General features: G+C 28.4%; 1 protein-coding gene across 1 annotated transcript in view; it reads left to right on the top strand.

Annotated features, from left to right (window-relative positions):
- Nucleotides 1-7,785: 7,785 nt before the first annotated feature.
- The window catches only part of LOC148233887 (uncharacterized), a 42,789-nt gene continuing 29,643 nt past the window's right edge, over nucleotides 7,786-20,931 (top strand). The window contains exon 1 of the mRNA XM_088188551.1: nucleotides 7,786-8,115. The gene's annotated coding sequence lies outside the window, so the exon portion shown is untranslated. The remainder of the gene's footprint in view (nucleotides 8,116-20,931) is intronic.

Raw genomic sequence — 20,931 nt, forward strand, 5'->3', positions numbered from 1 at the left:
TAATTACTGCACATTTATTAAATATTTCAGAATATTTTTTTTAAAGATATTTATAATCATGTTGAAAGTAACATAAATAAAATTTTAGCTATAAATGTTAATGTAAATATATACTTAAGTACTGCATAATATTTTTTTACATTGGTGTCATATGCTGATATTTTTTTATATTGATATCCTACGCCCACTTATATTGAGCATTATTTTATTTTTCGTTTCTGCTTTCAAGCATTATAGAAATCGTCATTTTTGTAGTCGTAATTCTAAGCCATGGAGATATCTTTTTCAGCAAATATGAGAAAAAAAATATTCGGTACTACCGTTATTTTATTTTGTAATACCGGTAATACCAAAGGTCAATTTTTGTCTCAATACCGGTATTACCGGTATTGCAATCCCTACTTACGACATAGTATCAAAGCGAGAAAAACGCAGTACATATCTATATCATAATATCTGATTTATATTGTTGCGATTTATATACAACAAATTCCACTTATTCATAATTTTGATCTAGCAAAATGATCAAACAAAGCGTAGTAGATTAATAAACAGATTTTTTAGAATAACCTAGATTCAGCTAAGTAACATTTAACCCTTTGCACTCGTATTTTTTTTTTGGTTGGGGTAGCGCCAGCTCGTATTTAATTTCGAGACTTTTTTTATGTTCAATTTTTGGAAGTAAAAATGAAATAAAACATGTTTTGATTAATCTTTTTACAAATTAAAATTAATACAGCGAAAGATTGATAGTTGGTCAGTATTTTAGTTAAAAAAAATTAATTAAATATTTAAAATATATTATAATTTAAATACTTTAATCGGAAAATAACTTTTTTTATTGTACTTTTTTAAATAATTTGTAAAACGTTAACCATGAAACTTAGAAAAGAATAATTTATTAAAATGTGTTCACGAAGAATTGTACTTACTATTCACAAAAAATAAATGACATAGTATTAGGTATACATAGTATAGGAAGGTAAATGTAATGATGTTTTTAGATGATTTTTCGTCCATCGCAATCAAATGCGCGGTAAAACAAATAAATGAATTATTTAAAAAAAACAGCTGAGTGATGTAGCGGCAGGGGTTTATAACCATTAAGAAATTTGTAAATAGCTAGATGTCATATGAATTCTAAATAATTAAAATATTGGACTGTTTGTATTTTTTTTGCACCCATCGTTTATTATCTTGCGCAATGCGCTTATTATCTTGCGCATCGCGCTCGTTCTATAGCGTTTAGCGCTCATAACATCGATCAACAATTTGCGTTCATACAAAAAAATAATGGTTACAATAAAATTTAATCAAGATTAAAATTACAAAGAGCACAAGTTTTTTACTTGTAGTTTTTTTTTCTTAGTAAAACCTTAGTTTTTAGTTTTTTTAATTGTTGTTTTTTCTTGGTAAATAGTTAATATATTCCCATTAACAAGTTTTAGACTTTTTAGAAAATCAGATTACAATAAACGTATTATAAAAAATGAAAAAATATACTGTTAGTTAAATAAAACATATATCAACATATAATAACGTTTAAAAACACATTTAATACGAAAAATTGTTATGCACCTTACAATAAATAAAACACAAACAATATGCACATCAGCACATATGTTTTAAGCAAAAGGATACATTTTGACGATATAACCAATGATTTTTAAAAGCAAAATTTAACACTTTTGACGCTAAGTTGCCGATAATGAGATTCCAAATAAAGTAAAGCGAAGGTCCATATATAAAGGAGAATCTAGATTAGGAAATATGTTTCTAGGACACTAACCGCCTGGAAATATACCCCTTGGACAATAACCGCCCGTCAAAACCCCCCTGGACATTGACCCCCCGTGCAAATAACCCCTGACAATTAACCCACCATGCAAATAATCCCCCTGACAATTAACCCCCGCCACGTATAAAGATAATACAGATATTACTTAACACGTCTTGTGACGCTCTATTATACTTAATAAAACATATACTGACGCCATTACCAAAGTTTAGCTGTATTATACATACATATGTATCTAGCCTAATAATATTTTTTATTTTTTTTTAATACTCTTTATAACAATTTTGCTCGCACCGGTCACCGGTACAAAATATACAATACGTATATTTTCTTCGTAAATGTGTTAGTTTTATTGATATTTTAAAAATTCTGTATTTTGCTGAATGAAATAAATTAGTATTGATACTGATTATTCGTATTAAACATTATTTTATTAAAATAATGACCATTTATTATAAATAATAACAACTTATATAAAATACTTATCTCTATACGTGGCGGGGGTTAATCGTCAGGGGGGTTATTTACACGGGGAGTTAATTTTCAGGGGGCTATTTGTCAGGGGGTTATTTGCACAGGGGATTATTTGTACAGGGGGTTAATGTCCAGGGGAGTTTTGATGGGAGATATATCTATCCAGGGGGTATTTGTCCTGCGTTTACATGCACTTAGGATAGGAATATTTAAAATACGAAAAAGAAGGCCCAATTAAATTAGATATTTTTTAATATATTCACTGTCCATGGCAGAGGTCAGAAAATTACGGCCAAATCCAGCCCTCTGCTTATTTTAATCCGGGCTGCAAGTAATTGTTAGATTTGACATATAAAAAAATCAAAGTATGTGCTATAATAGAGCGGCCAACCGTCGAGTTAAGGAGCTAGCTAGGTATCACCTTATAAGGTGCTCCTATTGCTTTGTATTTCACCGTGACGTTATGCACTTTAAATTTGACAGCATCTTCAGTGCCCACGTAATGCCTTTTGCAATACATTTGAATATTTGAGAGAAATGATAAAGCTCATTTTAATTTTGCTTCCTGGCCCGCTGAGCTTAAAATATTTACAATCTGGTCCTTCACAAAAAAGGTTTGCCGACCCCTGGTCTATGGTGTTACACGAGCAAAATAACCTTGTCTATATTCTTTAGTCATATGTTTTACAGAGAGACATTCAAAACGCGTCATGGCGATTTTACAACTTTATATTTAGATTGTCTTGTATAACCGGAATGTCGTAGTCCTTAAGGCGTTGAATTGATATCCTAGAGACTATCGGTTCAGGTCCCGCAGCAAACTAAACATTTTAATATTAAGAATGCGCTATTATTAAAATTAAGCCCTAACTGCTAAGCGACATCTATTGATTGTAAGCTGTAATTATAGTTAACAATATATAATAGATATCACTAATTTACAAACTGTGTTTTAAATCTTATCCAATTAAACGTGTAAGTGTTGATTATGTTGTGCATAAACGACTTTTACCAATAGTTTTTCAATGACGCATATTTGAGTCATCCACCTTTAGAGTGTTAAATATGGATAAATTTATATAAGTGTAATACAATCCTAAAACTCACTGAAAAAAATATGTTTTACAAGACTTTTAACCCTTTCACCGCGGATGACTTCTATAGGTGTCATCAAGAAAATCGCCAGTACTCATTAGACATTTAAAGGTGCCGTAAGCATTTGAGCCTAATAAAATGGCTTTTTAGTATAATTTAAGGCTGTAAATCAATTATTTGAACCATAATATTTTTAAAAATATGGCATGAATAGGTGCCCCCACATATTAACAAATTTCGAAATGGCGCTCAAAAATATCAGCTGTGGTGATAATATAAATGCAATTGGGGCCAGGCCCCACCCAATTTTTTCGTACATAAAAAAAAATAGGTGGGGCTGGTAAAGTTTTATTATATTTTGTGAAAATGATCAAATTTTATATTTAGACAAATATTCTACAAGTTTTTCGTATGTATTTGCCCATTTGAGGCAGAAATGATAAATATTACATTGTTTTTTTGTGGGGATCTGTTTTGGATTGGCAGGCGTTTTTACACCTAGAGCGAACCAGCGTAGTTTGGCCTCGTGGCTTTATTTTTGAATTTTTAAGTTTTGAATTTATTAAAACAGTTCTTAAAAATATAAATAAATTGATCATAAAAAATTATTACATTAAAAGATTATCCTAAAACTTGAAACTTTAAATACTTGTACCAGATTTAAAATTGGTAAAAATAGTCTTAGCATAAACGCATACTATTACTGTCACAGTAATAATATCACGGTTAATATCGAATTCATCGTCACGTCCTTAAAAATTCAATATTATATCGTCAATCGTAATTATATGGATAATTTTTAAAAGAAAATCAATATATGTATTTATAAATAATTAAAACACAGATTACTAATTCTGTTTTACATAATTTAGCTATTTACTAGCTCGAAAATATATTAAATGTGTCGAGACTAATATTATCGTTTGAGTTGAGTAGCCAGGTCGATAGTTGTCAATCGCTCATTTTACTAGTGCGAGCGAGTAAGCGAGCTCTGCTAGCATAACGGCATCTCGCTCTTTTTTCCGTCTTAAAAATTTTATTTTTATTTCATAACAGACACACAATATAAAGTAATAATTATGCACAATTAGAGCATATGATCCCGTTTCATCCCATATCATAAAAATATAGATGCCCTTAGAAGGAAAAAATCAGTTTTAAAGCATTAATTGACAACCTAAATCTGTCAAGTCTAGCGCGATGCCGTCCTAACAGCGCGCGCTTTGACCATGTTCCGATGAAAAATTTTACAATAAACTTACACTTGTAAATTTAAGATTATTGAGTTATTTGCATAAGTTAAAAATTCAATATTACTGAAATGTGTTTAACAGAAGTCTTTTTACTATTAATAAATTTAAATTTTCAAAATTTGCTTGAACACAAAGCCAATAAATGCATTCAAAGTTTTGTCGACATATTGTCGACGTTCGAGTACAACGCTTGAAATACGATGTCGACACATAGTCGACTTACGAGCGCAAAGGGTTAAATTTAATGACAAAAAACCAAAAATCATCCGTAGGTAACTCAATATCACTGATGCTAATAGGTAGGACTCTTATACGTAACACTTCTATCTTTCATTCGAAAGGAGTGGAAGATAAAACTGATTAAACCCATACCAAAGAGATGACAAATCAAACTGCAAAAACTATTAGGTCGTATTTAGAGTTACATTCTAAATATGACTTATAAATTATTTCATTTATCAAATACAGTTAACAGATTTTAAATGGTGCTAATGTAGTTTTTTGTCGAAAAAATCCAACGTACATTTAGATCACTACATAATTTATTTATAGATTTACAAATTTCTTCTTTAAGAACTTATTTTTTGGAAATTAAGGAATTTCATTTTTTTCAAACGGTCTTGATAGATTTTCCTCCAGTTACTTAAGTGGTCGCTATAGCATTTGAGCTATGGTAGTTGTCTCTTTGATGAGTATTTCGCTCGTTTTGAAGTTTTAAAATCCAATTGTCTCACCAGATTATAGTCACACAATTCAAAGATATTGTTAAATATATTGAAGAAGGTTTAGAGAATAAAATTACTAATTTTATAGTTTATTCATTGGTGATAGATACAACTACTTATTTCTATAGATATTGCTTAATTTGTCATTTTCATTAGTAATCATTAATGAAAATGTATTCATTAAAAAATGTATTCTTTGGTTCTATTAATCCATACAACTTAAAATCCTGATTCGTACAAAGCACTAAAAATTCAATTAAACCGATCCTATTTATCATTTGTCAACATATAAGCTATATATACTAATAGCTCTCTAGCTATGATTGGTCAGAAAAGTACAACTGCATAGTACATTAAAAAAGTTGTGCGCGAAAGCTTTAAAAAAATAGTGTAGTAAATTGTCATAAATGCTATGAATTTCATGAGATGAATTAAACCATTTCGGTTCTTTATAATTGGAACATCAATAATATTTCAGAAGTAATGTGGTTAAGCCAAAGTAAAATTTTAATAGAAGATTTTATAATTTGCAAAATTTAATCAATTTCTTTATAAAATCTAAAACAATACTTATTCCAAAACTTAAAGATGAATGGTTCACAGATTAAGCATTCTTGTTAAATTTAAACGCGACTTCAAGGTAAAACTAACTTATCAATGCAATGCTTCAAACCATAACAGCATTCGAAATGAAGCTTAAGTTATAGAAAAAAATCATGCATTTTGCTACGCTGGCTAAATACAGTCATGTAAACAGCGAAACACATGTAGCCTTGATTTTAATTTTAATACAATAATTTAAGAATAGATTTTATGATTTCTAAAACAATCGCCAATACTTCGTCATATTTTTAGTCGACATGAATTATACATACCTGTAAATTGTCTAATGGAATTGTATAAATTTGAATAAATCTGATATTTTACTGGGATACAAAATTGATGGTGAACTTTTACAATACCTATATTTATAGAGAAAAATCCACCTTACTTCTCAATCGTGCCTTATTATTTCTATATTTGTGAGCAACTATTTACAAGGAGTTTTATGTTGCCTTATTTTTTTCAAAATTATGTAATAATAATTTCGAAATTAATGGAGTTTATCACTGATGTATAATACATTTATTATGTTATATATTTCATGTGGGGTTAAAAACTATTTCTCTTAGCTCAACGTGGCACAGAAAAACTAAAAGGTTTGAGAACATAGCCAAGAGAAAGCTGCCCTTAAATGAGTTTTCCAGCTTTTAAACACAATATAATGATTTTGGCGATAGCTACAAAAAGCTGAAACAATTTCTGCGAAATCGTGTATATATATGTTTTAGATGTAGATCATAATATGTTTTTATTAGTATACCTACAAATATAATTCCTGAAGGCTTTGAGTGATATAACCATTATGATTTCGACGTAAACAATTGTACATCAAGAACTATAAACCAGTCGCAGTGTTATTAGTTTTCGCTAAATTATTCAAAATGATTATCCATTTGGCAAGTTGTGTTGGGTCAATAGCGAAGTCCCGCTTATTTCAGCCACTAACCTTCTGTCTCAACAAGACATTGATGCGGGAATACAAATAATAATATTTTACCCCTTCGGGAGATCTTTAAGGGTCCAACATAGATCCTCTATTATTCTTATTGACATAAATACGACAGTATCAAAATTCAGATTTCATTTGTATACCGATGATTTCAAATTGTTTAGATGAATTCAATCCGTTGTGAACTCTTTTTACTACAAAGTAATTTATTTTAGGGTCAAACAACTTATATATCTAATTTATAATTCGATAAATTCTAGAAAAAAAAATGTTCGTATGACTCGATAAATAGAGATAGTTTATATGCAGCCATGAAGGAATTAAACATCCCGAAAAAGTTTATTTCCATGGTAAAACTCGCAATGAAATGTGTCAAATGCAATTGAATGCAGAATCAGCTGTCCAGACCCTTGCATGCGCTTAATGGTATGCGACAAGGTGATGCAAAAAGTAACCAGATATAATAAATAGGTCATGTTACGTTAGTAATTTAAATTTAAAACATTCTAATGGTACTCTTTCACATATATTTTAGAGAACGATAATAAAATTAATAGATTTTTTCCTCTCGTTTTCCCCTAATAACCAGCGTCTCATATCAGGGACACGCTCACTCTCATCCAAAAAAATATTTCATGATGCGTGATGATTCGCTTTTCTCTCCGCCTAGTAATTCTATGCATCCAGGCCATAAACATAAGATAGAATCATAAATATGCAACAGTAACCAAGAACAAACTTTTGCCTCGCCTGCACTTTTGCTCATTTAATTACACAAATTGGATCCACCACTAATTGTTGGACAAACACACACATACGTACATTTTTTCGGTAGATTCCCCCGCGTGGTGGTACTGTATCTGCCCGTTCTCTATCTGGTCTCTCTTTAGTCTCGGCTCGAACTTCACTTTCTATCTGGCCGCCGAGGGGCTAGCACACTCGCTTTGGATAGTGCTCAGTCACTTTTGTATCACCTGTGTAGCAAGTCAACGCACGAGTCCTCCCCTGAATCTTCAGGTGGAGTAACAATTTTAAAAATACGATAAAAATTCAGTGTCTAAGGATTATGGTCATATCAGATCAGATCGAGTTCAAGTTTATTTGCAAAAGACCATGTGCATCTACTGTTTGATAAGTGTTTAATTTATGAAGTAGAAAACTTTGTGTGATAGACAGTGAATGAAAATACGTGAAAAACATAGAATATATTGAATTAAGGTAAGACCTGAATTTATTTACTTAATATGGATTAAGATAGATTTAAATAGGATACTCTAAAAATTTATAAGCTTTTTTAAAGTGTGATGTTAAATTTTTTTTTTTTTAATATATAATATATGCAATAAGCTACTACTTTTTTATAAATTAAATAAGCTTCTGGGATACATGTAATTTGAATGATATAAAATAAAAAATATTTTAAAACTTTTAGTACTAGCTATTTAAAAAAAGACACTCCATTTGTATACCTTTGTCACTTGATTATTTTATAATACACGGGGCATTTAAAAGTAGTTCAAGAACTACTTTTAAATACGCGAAAATTCTAGGCTTAATCATGCACAACTCATTCTAGGACAAAAATTAATAAAACATGAAAAGAAAGAGCTGTATTGTGAGTTTTTTTTATCAAAATACCGTTTTTATGTAATCAATAAATTAGTAATGGAAAATTTCTATTTTTTTTTAAAATTATAATGATACTTTTTTATAAATAATAAAAATAGTAACCCACATAAAAGTTTTCTTTTGTAGATATATTATCATTACAGACTAACCTAAATTGATTTATGGTTTTATTTTATTATTATAAATATATTTTGATTGATCATTAAGAGAAACTCAATGCCTCAAATTATAAAGAAACAATGTGATGTGGTAAACTTAGAAGCCAACATTAAATTTCTAAGAATCAGTTAAATCGCATTATAACAGTTATAGTGACAATCGAATCTGTTTTAGATTAAATTACCCACGCTCCCAAAACATAGCCAGACTAGACAGCAAAGAGTAACATTTTTGCACATCACTTACAATGCTAATAAGTTCATCATAATAATCATCATCATCGGTGTCAGAGCAAGATACGAATGCATCGTTTCAGTCGTGACTGATGATGATTTTTGCATCACAGAACAATTTTTCAAGCGATTGTTCCATTGTGTGTGTGTTCATGAAACGGTTTCACACAATGTGCGTGGCCGTTTGCGTTTTTTCCTCTTTGCTACTATTCACAGTGATCGGTCCAATAAATCGAAGAAATTGAATAAGAATAATTTTCTAATTGGCTCAATAACCTTTCAGAGAGTGACTGAACTTTTGGCCATCTATAAATTATCGACATTCATGATCTTCTTAAATCCTTACATATTTAAAATATATTATCCTTTGTTGCTTCCTAACATATTTTTGTGAGTGAGACGTAAAAAAAATCTATTATTTTTATAAATATGATTCTTCTTGCTGTATTCTTCTCAAAACAACCCGTCAAAAGTATATTATTTGATTTTTTCAGCATTTTCACAAAATATATTATTATTATTTTAAGTAATATTTTTGGGATCCTTTATTCTTTAACGATTTAAATTAATTATTAAAAAATAATTTTAATTATTTTTGGAAATACAGAACTTAAGATGAAGTCGTTTTCTTATTTTTATAAAATATTAACATATGATCAGAATTTAAAAATCATTAGATTTTTAGAATAGCATAACAATTGACAAAATATTATTGAATCTTGTTAATTTTTTTTAATATTTTATCATTTTATACGCGATTATTTTTTTTGACACCAAAAATAAATTACCTGTTTAAGCATTAATTTATATTGTCTATTAGTTTTTTTCAAGTATCGCCTGAAAAAATATGATCCGTACATCATCTATATAAATAACAAAATCTACTAAATTAAATAAAAAAATCTCATTACTGCGCGCAAGAATCAGGTAGATTTAATTGTATTAAAGGTCAATTATTTTTTTAATGTTTTTCTAAAATACATTTTTTAATGAAATATCGATAACAATTTTTAAACAAAATAAAGGCTATACAAATTAACTTAAATATTTATAAGAGTCTACTGATGATAGTATAAAAAACAACATTGTTTTCCAAAAATCCAAAAAAATATTTTTGGTTTTTTTTTGGAAATTGTTAATTCCAAGACTTGCTGATTTCAGTCTGATGACTTAATATTCATTTGATTACCTCACTGTAATGAGATCACACATCTCCTGTTATTAAAAAAAAAAAAACATTAAACACTATATATTAGTTGAAATTGCTATAGTTTCGTAACTAGCTCAGAACTTTACATTTTATTCACATTATTGAATCTTTGTAGTAAATATATATTTAAATCAATTCAATTCCTAAGTAACAATACTTATAGTTTCGTTACACACTAGGGCATAAAATATTATTGAAATGCCTATAACAAAAAAAATTTGCTAGCAAAAAACTTGCTCTAATCCGGTTGTTATAATAACGTATAACTAGCTACGCATAGAAACTCTTATAATCTGTAAATACAAAATTATTTTAATTTTTAGGTAAGTCAAAATATGCATATTAGCATAAAATATAATTTGATTGAACAAACATAATTTTTGTGTAGTGTTTATTGGCAAAAAATGTTAATATGAAGTCTAAAAAAGAAATTTGTTGAAACTAAAACTGTGTAATCGATTATTAGAATCTGATTTCAACACAAAAAACATATTTTTTAACTTAACGTATAATTTTATATACAAATCGAGCTATCCTATACTTGTTGCAAAAAAATTTTGTACGTTTCTAACGCACTTAACTTATCTATAATATAAAATTTTACGTATGACTTAAGCTAACCGATTTAATATTTAAAATAATTTACTACATACACACACTTTAAGGCTTTAATATAATTTGTTTTTTTATAGATTATATATAATTTGCTTGTTATAATCTACTTTAGATAATTTATTAAGCATATGTGTTTTTAATACAGATTTCATTCAAATTTGCTCAATGAAATAAAGTGCTTTAAAATTACATAGAATGTGTCAATAACGACATTTTAATAATAAGTAAAGTTTTATCTTGTATGTGTATTAATGAATATGAATAGAATTATAAAGTATTAGTGTGAAAATTAGGTATTTTCCAAGCTAAGATTCTAAGGTGAATATTGCTAGTTTTATACATTATAATTTATTGTTCGAGCTCTTCGAACGTCTGACCTTCGAACATTGTTGATTTTTTCCTACTTCCGTTGGTGAAAGTGTTACGTATGATTTCACCACCCTCGTCAGACAATATAAAAGATTAAGATATTATTGTATTTTTTTCTATAGTTGTTCCTAATTTAAAAAGAAAGCGAGCGCTTAAAAAATCTTTATAGTGATTTACTTTATTAATTTGCTGTGCGACACTTTGAGAGGAGATTTATTATCACCTATTGTTTGATATACATTTACAAATTAAATATACATAGTATACAATTTAGGCACGTGAGTGTATACAAAAGTGTATTAGAATAACGCCCATGTACCGATATATCAACGGTCAAGGTTATTATAAATATCAAAGGCTGTTATGTATTCATAACAATGTTATAATCAAGATTCTTTAAACGTGACTGGCTTAGCAATATAATTTAATATTAAAATATATATTATTATGTATACTATCTTTATTTAGAATTCTATCACGTTTTCGATTTATTATATAGTAAAATTTTAAATTATAAGGACTACTTTTAGATTAAAACATTTTATTTCATAAACAAATTTTTTTTTACATTATTTCTTGCTTGACTTATGTTTATTTATTTAAAATTGCAACTAGTATTTACAAAGTAATGTAATAAATGTCTAATATTTTAAAATCCAACATTATGATTCTCACGTTAAATATTTAATTGAGCGAAATTTATAGAATTTTATACTATTTTAATGTATTATATGATTATTCATAATGTACTGTTGATTTTTTAAGTGTATAATTACATTATAGTTGGATAAAAATACTTTTTATAAATAATCGAAATGCATTGATTTAATTTTTTTTTGAGTTCATATAAGTAATACATTAGATATTGCGATCATTTAAATGTTGACACCATTATATTTGAGTGCAGGAAGTAATATAATTCCACATTTAACCGGATTTAAATTTAAAATAAACAAGAGAGATATAGCTTCGATTCTATGGAAATAAATAAGTATGCAATAAAAGCTCTTAGCTGAACTATTTGACTTTCATTCGCAAATTTCTTAATGGCTGCGATATTAAAACAGATCCGGTACAGTACCTCTATACTAAATTAATTGTGACATTTATAAAGCTATATCATAATTAAACTCCAATCCACTTTCACGTAAAATTTCTATCAATCAGTTTTATTACTGTATAAGTGGCGCTTTTAAAAGTAGCCCGTATGGTTATTTATACAATTATATTGCGCAATATTACTTTTTTATTTATCAAACCAATAGATAATGATTCCGATCGGTAGCACAGAACAGAGAACAGTATGTAAGCCACCGATTTACCGCTGAGCAGAGAGCTCAGCGTGCGGAAAGAAAGAAGAAAATAAAGTGAATCGTCGTGTGCTCGTTTCCAGCTTCCGTCAGTGTTCCGACAAATTATGTCGCAAAATGACAAGCTTGAAACAGAGGTTCGTGTCCTATAATTTAAATAAATCCAGGCCAATTTACAAGCCTTTGAGTGACATGTTATTTTATTGGACTCTTCATAACGTTAATGTATAATTTTTAATGATAAATTGTTTTGCGAAATGATATATATATATTAGGATTGACTTTTAAACAAAAGTACAATAGAAAAAGAAATACAAAAAGTTTTAGATATTCAAATCTATGACAGCTTTTATATGTCACTAGCTATTAGCAGATTTTATATGTCACTAGCTATTAGCAGATTTAAAATGTCACTAGCTATTAGCATTCCAACAAATTGTGCAACAAAATCCCATTACACATATGGATTTCTTATGTTATTTTTATAAACACAAATTTGTAAAGGCTTGACTTACCATTTATTTATCTTGAATATATCTTAAATGACAGCATCAATGAATCAGTGTGTACGCATTTTTGTGGGACACTTTTTGTTCGTTGGTAGACTCGAACGCGAGGGGAAGCGGCAAACCCGTTTCGAGTGCAGCAGGAACTCGTAAAAAAGTGAAAACTGAACATTATCTCTCTAAATCTCTTATACCTGTTCCCTTTCTACGCTTATTTTATTTTCGACTCGACAAGAGCACACACGAGTCTACCTGGCCAAGCGTGACGATCAAACGGACCGACAATGAGATACGGAATCCAAACAAAACCACAAAAAACAATATTAACTTCTATCATTTGGGATACTGGATAAGATCGTTTATGTCATTCCTTACATAATGAGTTACCCTAACGTTAACATGTGTTGTATATTTTTTATAATATCTAATTGCGAAGCATTTCATGTTAAACATTCATTCAGAAGCTGCTTTTCTGATCTGATTTTTAACGTCTATTAAACTGACGAGCGAATATCCGCCGGTGATTGTCGACAACCTTGAACGGATGAATAACTTGTACCGATTAATAATAGCGTTTTTTCTTGCAAATTTTGCTGCGGAAATACTTCTCAAATTGGTCTAGATATTATACAAAAGCACCAGCGATGTTTATCGACACTTTTTTTAAAACAAATTTCCAACTTCGTAAACAACAAATTCAATGCCATTTCGTTCGCTATATAATTATTTAAATTAATTTTATTTATAAATATTGTCATTGCAAAAAATAATTAGTATTGTTTGGCAATGTTTAAAATTGATTTGAAACTATAAAAATAGTAAGCAAATTGTATATACTATTACTTTTTAGCAAGGTAATTAAAATTATGCACTGCAATATTCATTAAACATAAATAAATATTAAGAGATAAAATATCCTAATTAACATTAAGACGTTTTGCACTACAATAATTACATATATATTAGGTACAAAATGCATTAAAATCATGAGCAATGTTTATAAATTCAGCTTGGGGTATAAAAGTTAGTTTATTTTGTATTAATTATTCTAGTATAGATAACAATACAATAGTTTTTTATATATTTATTGTCATATGTAAGCGGTAAATTTTAAAGTAGTTTTTCAATATACACAATAAGATATTATCATAAGCTCAACGACATTTAATTGCCATGTAGTTCATATAATTTAATACGTCTTTTGTGTAAAATTTTTTTACAAAATAGATCTAAAAATTATTCTTACCTAATACGGTTATAATAACACTATTGTTATATTTGTTATAATGCAGTTTTACTATTCATTAATTTTAATTATGTAAAATGAAAGCTTACGCAATTCTCTCATTTATTACATATTTCATAATACATAATCCAATTTTAGGAAATAAAAGTTTGTTATAATGAAAATAAATAACACTGTATTTTTTTTATTGCGTCAACAATCAGTAGTCAGAAGGAAAAGTGAAAAACTTACGCATCGTGAGATTGCCCTATTGGGTAAAATTCAAACAGAACGTGTAGTCACGATTGCGAGAATTGCTCCTATTTTCTAAATTAAAATGGATATAAAACAAAAATGTTGAGGATGTCCGCCTTAGAATTCGTGTCTTAAAGTAGGTTTAGATGCTGTTTGTCGGTCTAATGAGATGTGACTTCAAATGAAATCGCCTAATTAAATTTCTTCGATCGCAAGTTATTGATTTCCATACTCGTTAGTTAGTTTTATACATTTCTGTTAAAGATCGCGCTTCGATAGCGATGTTAAATATTAGAAAAATATAAATATTGTAACATTTTCAATGATTTTTTAAATTATTAATATTTTTATACTTTAGGTCATCTATTTATTAAAACAGAGCCTTGAAAAATAGCTCGAATTGTTTAAAATTTACTATTAATGGCAAGTTATCAGCAAATATCTTAATTAGTAGATACATAAATGTACTATTGGAAGTCTTATCATTGATATGAATATTTTATATGCACTTGCGCGTTTAATAGTAGTGCATTATATATTTTTTTTATTTTTCTACTAATATCAAAACAATAAATCTAATATATTTCAGATTTAGTTTTATTTTTTATATTGATGGTTTAAATTGTATAATATAATATAACAATTAAATATGTTTAAATAATGTGTTTTTAACAAAAATACAATATAATGCACGTATAATTTTTTAAAATACATATAAGATATGTATTTAAAAAAATGACTTGATATAGTTCAATGCCTAATTTGTACGAACTATTCTTATTTTAATCAATCATCACGATATTCATCATTGAGATAAAGTAAATCTAATCTGTGATGATCACAAATTTCGATTTTTCAGCCATGATAAAAATTAAAAAGCACTTAGGTACATATGGAATACAAACCTGGCAGGTTAATAGCCCGCGACTTATACCACTCGTCTATTGTGCTATTGTGCCTTCTATAATCAAATTAGCAAAATGCAATATCAGTCGATTATTTAAAAGTAAATGTCATTGGTAATATATGTATATTTTACTGTATCTTATATATGTATGTGTAAAAGATACAGAAAACTATACTGTATCTGTACCTGTACAATTCTATTATACATATATTTGTCTATAATTGCTACTATATATAAAATTTCAAGAACATTATAACGAACATAAATTCCATATTGACCTTTTATATCTTAATTTATTAAAAACCCAATTTTATAAATATTTTATGTACAAAACTAAAATAAAATAATTATTTACACTTATGTGTCATTTCTATACAATACAGAATTTTTTGTACAGAATTTGGGTAACACTGTATTTAAATATAAATAAAAAACTAACATAAATAGTTTCTATACATATGTATATTTTTCCAAATACATATGTATATTTGTTTACATTTATATATGTATAATCAAAACGATAAACGAGTGGTGTAAGTCGGTAAAATATTGTACATGAAAGACTTGGGTTTGAATTCCATTTAAACTCTAATCGTTTCTTGAAGGTCGGAATTAATAATTATTATATAATGAAAATTCTGGTCGATCAACACAAATTGAGTTTTCTTAAATTTTCCTAACCTCACGGATAAATATCGTGATGAATTATTAACATAAAATTGAGCTAGATCGTGCATTGTGAAATCTATTGATTGTAAGCTGTACTTTTAGTTTATAATTTATAAAACATATGTTTGTGACTTCTATTTAAATTATTCCTATTATTTTGCAAAGGAAGATTTTAAATTTATAAATAAAATACAATAGCTTACTGCTTATTTGTAAAAAATACAACAATATATTCTCACGCGTAATAATTAGATGTATATTAAAATATTTTTACTAGACTAGACTACTATTAGCAAAATTTAAATATAAAACACATAAAAATTATTTGTTTTGAATATATTTCTCTTATGTTAGACAGTTTTTATATAAAAAAACATTTATAAACAGACTAATGTGTATTGTATAATTTTTTAATTATATTTTATTCATACAATATTCTAAATATTTACAGACCAAATAAGACTTATTGTCAATCTTTAATATTAAACATCAATCGAGATTCACAATACATAGTTTTCTCTTATGTATTGGAGAAGGTCCGATCTGAAATGGATTAATTCGCTACGTCCGAAGACCCCTTTCATATCCACAATATAAATTTAATACACACAGAATGGTTAGTGGGCCATGGCGTGATGAACGGATACTAACCACTATCGCGGTGTTAGAACACCATCCGTAATGGCCCAGATTCTCTGAATACGTCTGCAATTTATGCACAGCCTCCGTAAAGCAACCATTTGCAAACGAGTGAAAACTTTCGCGGACACATCGGAATCATCTCCGGTTCTTGTCCGGTGACCTTCAAGGTTGCTGAGATAAAAGCTCAAAGATTTTGTTTAGTGAAAATGTTACCAGCATGGTTAATTTGAAAGCATTTATCTAGATTGCCTAGAAATGCATCCAGAACTATGGATATCTAAAAGACTTTCTAAAGTTTTCAACGATCATCTTTGATAATGTATTATCCTTTCAAGTCTTTTATTTTAAGTAAAGAAAGATCAAAGTTATTGGTTTATGGATTTGTACTAATAACAGTATAATGATGAGTCATATTACCACATTGATCGACAAAACTTACTACATAAAATAAATTATAATACCCATTAAGCTAATTTTTTTGTGCTCTTTCAAATAAAAACTAATTGTTCGTAAACGACTAGAAGTTGTATTATATAATCGAATCAACAAGTAAATGGCACGTTTAACTTATTTTTTCTATTAAGTAGACAAACATATTGTAAGAATTTATTTATTTACATGATTGTTTATTTATGACATTTTTATTGATGGAAGCTAATAATTTTCACTGACATAAAAAATGTTATTTGCTCATAAACATAATATAAATGACAAAACTCTTAAATTAAATCGTGTCTTGTTTTTCTAGAATTTTGTTCGTTTTTTGTTATTTGTTTGAGCTTTCACACGATTGCGAGCCTCTTAAAAGCTTGACCTAAATGTTTTTCATTCAAGTTTTCTTCGTGACTGCATTATCTTTTTTTACACATTCTAAACTTTTATTGTTGCTAAATATATATATTTATTTATTAATTATTACTGTTTGACAAACTTAAATTAGTTTTAGAATTGCTGTCTAGTAATAATTTATGTTTAATATAATAAGTAACATTTCCATTAAGTAATTACTATGAATAAAAATAATGTATATAAAAACATAAATTAAGCGTAAATTTCAAATAAAAAGTTCGAGTCAATCTTTTTATCATTAATTTTTTTTTGGCGCATGAATTTGATAATGTTTTTACGTGTTTCATTTATTTTTATACGTACAATATCTTTTAAAATGATTTTCTACATCCATTTTATTTAGTAAATTGGCTTAAAATGTGTGTCAGCGCTTTTTACGACGCACTCTGTTTAGATGATTATTTGCGCTGAAATTGCTAAGAACGCGGATTCTCTTTTGTGCTTTCTATTTTCATTGAAAACAATCTGAAATGCTTCTTCCGCAATTGTTTTATCAAAAAAAAATAGCCGCAAAGCGTTTAATTGGCATTCATAAACAACGATTGAATGAATGAGATATTCATGTCGATCTCTTCGGTAAAGATCAATATAAACACATTTTTTTAACATGTTAAGTTTCGTATAATTAATATTCAAACGCTCATAAATTAATTCATCAAATGATTGATGTACAGATGAGACGATCGACCGAAAAAAATCATCATGAATAACTTATTCGACGTGTCTACTACTTAGTGAAATTATGGGGTGAAAGTGAAATTGATGATGTACTATTTATATGACAGTGGGCGTAAATTATTATTAATAATAAAAATAAAGTTGTTATGTAGCTGGATGCATTTTACCGCAAAATTCATTAGTTCGTTAGTCGCGAATCTCACCGTTGCATAGCTAACTGACCGCGAGAAGAATTAAAAACCGCTTTAGACTTTACGGTCTAATAATCTGACTAGAGCTGTTGTTAGACATGGAAAATGGTCAGCGAATCTCTGTTGAGTTTGATCTAATTTTTTAATATTATTCTCGCAATTTTTGCGCGTTTAATCCGCAAAGAAAGCAAACAATATGTATACAATTAATTTTGCCAAATTAGTTATTAGCTTACTTTATATTCGCATGCGATTCTCACGATTTTATACAGTGTCATTAAATAAATTTATTCAATTAAAACTAAAAGGGGAGTCGCTCATTACTCGTGTTTATTTTTCAGCAACGATAACCCAATTTGGTTGTCGACAAATTGAGAAAAGACCTTCTAACATTAAGATGATTGATAGCTTACCTTTTGTTATTAAATATTATGATTTTGTACAAGTAGGTCAATAAAAAAAGCGTTTACTTCGAATTAGCCTCATTCATACAAAGATACATTAACAAATTGCTTGTTTGCTATGCAAACACGACTTTTTCGTGACTTTTCTGCCGCCATGCGATGAAAAAAAAATGACAAAATATTAACATGTCATTCGTCACGGATTATCCGTTACGTCACGCCGTGAAGTCATACGATTTTGTCACTGCTTTAGAGGTTACAAAACTGCACACATTTCACCGTATATGTGATAATGATAAGCTAATAATCCTGCACCGAGTTCCGCGAAAGTTGTGTATTAACTAAATTAGTATAAACCCATCTTATTAGGAAATTTATTAGAAACTCGACAGAATGTGCTTCGTTACTCTTGTATGCCTCGTAAACGGCAATCGTGACGTCTTTTGCTGCATAATCAATTGGCAATAAATATCTAAAATATTGTAAAGCTGTAAAATTTGACCTTAATTGCTATGATTTACATCGGTCAAATAACGTTTGATTGACAGATTGGCCATAAAATGTACACCAGTAAAGATAGCGGATGTTTAGCTAAAGCAAGTACTAACTATCCTACATACTTTACTAATGTATAAATATTTTATAGAAACTGTAGAGTACATTAAAGTATAGCGAACACTTGCACCAAAATTGAAGTCTTTTGTTGAAAAAATTCTCCATCGGACATGGAAGAGTACATTAATAAAAAAAATAGTCTTGTGTTTGTTACATTACGTTAGTCATGACAACCGCAGAAATTTGCTTAGTTTGTGATTATATTTTTGACTTAAATGTAAATAAAAAATTATTAAATGTGTGTCTCGATAAATCTTTAACACTGTTATATTTTATAGATCGCTATACCGTTGGGAATTCTTTTATAGTTATGGCGGAAGTATTTTACCCAGAAATACTTCCATCGAGTACTTGGAAGCGACACGCACTCCGCATAGCTCAGCTTTGTTATGCGGAGCGCGTGTCACTGTAACAATTTATTGCCAATTTTCGTTTTATACAATTCGTTATTTCGTAACGTCTTAAAATATTTCTTATTATTAGCAAGTACAGATCAAATTCTTATTTGCATCCTAGTGTCGACAATTTGACAATCCTTAGCGATTTTCAATTGGAAGCTATAAACCGCCCTAGAGAGTCGCGATTGTGTCCTTTATTCCTACCTGTCACGGCCAGAACAGCACTGCTCGAGCCATTTTGCTTTTTAACTCTTTTAAATATGCGTTTATATTAAGGTCTTCATGACTCACTAGGAATTTCTGGCCAGATTTACAATATATATTATTATTGAGTGATACATGGTGGATCTTTGGAGTTCGATAAATACTGTAAAAATTTGCCACACTTGTAAACGGTGAACCCTTTTATTTCCAATTAGCGGCTATTTAAACAATAAAGCTTTGTATAAAAGTATAGCATTCCAAATTATTCTATAATATATTAATAACTTAAAAACAAATATATAAACCTAACATATCCTTTTACAAATCACACAAAAATCTACCTGATTATTACATTTATTTTAAAGAAGAATTGTTGATTAATATAAAAAAATATATTTGTATACAACTTCATAAAGTACAGTTTATTTATTTTCAAGATTAAGTCGACAAAATTTTCGTGATCATAAAGAAAAAGGTTAAATTAAAAAAAATAAAACAGTAACTACTACTACAATTTAAAAAAAAACTTTGTGATATAGACTGCGTTTTCATCAAAGTTTTAAAATGATTTCACATGTATTTATTTGTGATAATCACCACATTTAACTTAAAAATTATTATTGATGCTCACAGGATATATTTTTGTGTTTTAAAATTACATTAACAGTTAACAGTTATTAACCATAACTTTTAAACAATAACCTAATACTGCCCTGTGTTTTTACATGTACAACGTATTCACGGCGAACAACCAATCACAAGGTAGAAATTTAAGAGCACGTTATCAAGTGCTCAACAATCTTATTGTCCATTAACCTTTGATAATTAAAAATTAACAGACGTAGTGACAGTAATTCAAATTCAAAGCTAATCTTTAAGCAGTCTGTAATTTATTAGTGATAATCTTTTATAATGTGAATTTTGTTCAATAAATAAAATTATTAAAGGAAATAAAAGAATTATCTT

Source organism: Plectrocnemia conspersa, unplaced genomic scaffold (genome assembly GCF_051122295.1).
Source record: "Plectrocnemia conspersa isolate PC_06_02 unplaced genomic scaffold, ASM5112229v1 ptg000007l, whole genome shotgun sequence".
Lineage (NCBI taxonomy): Eukaryota > Metazoa > Arthropoda > Insecta > Trichoptera > Polycentropodidae > Plectrocnemia > Plectrocnemia conspersa.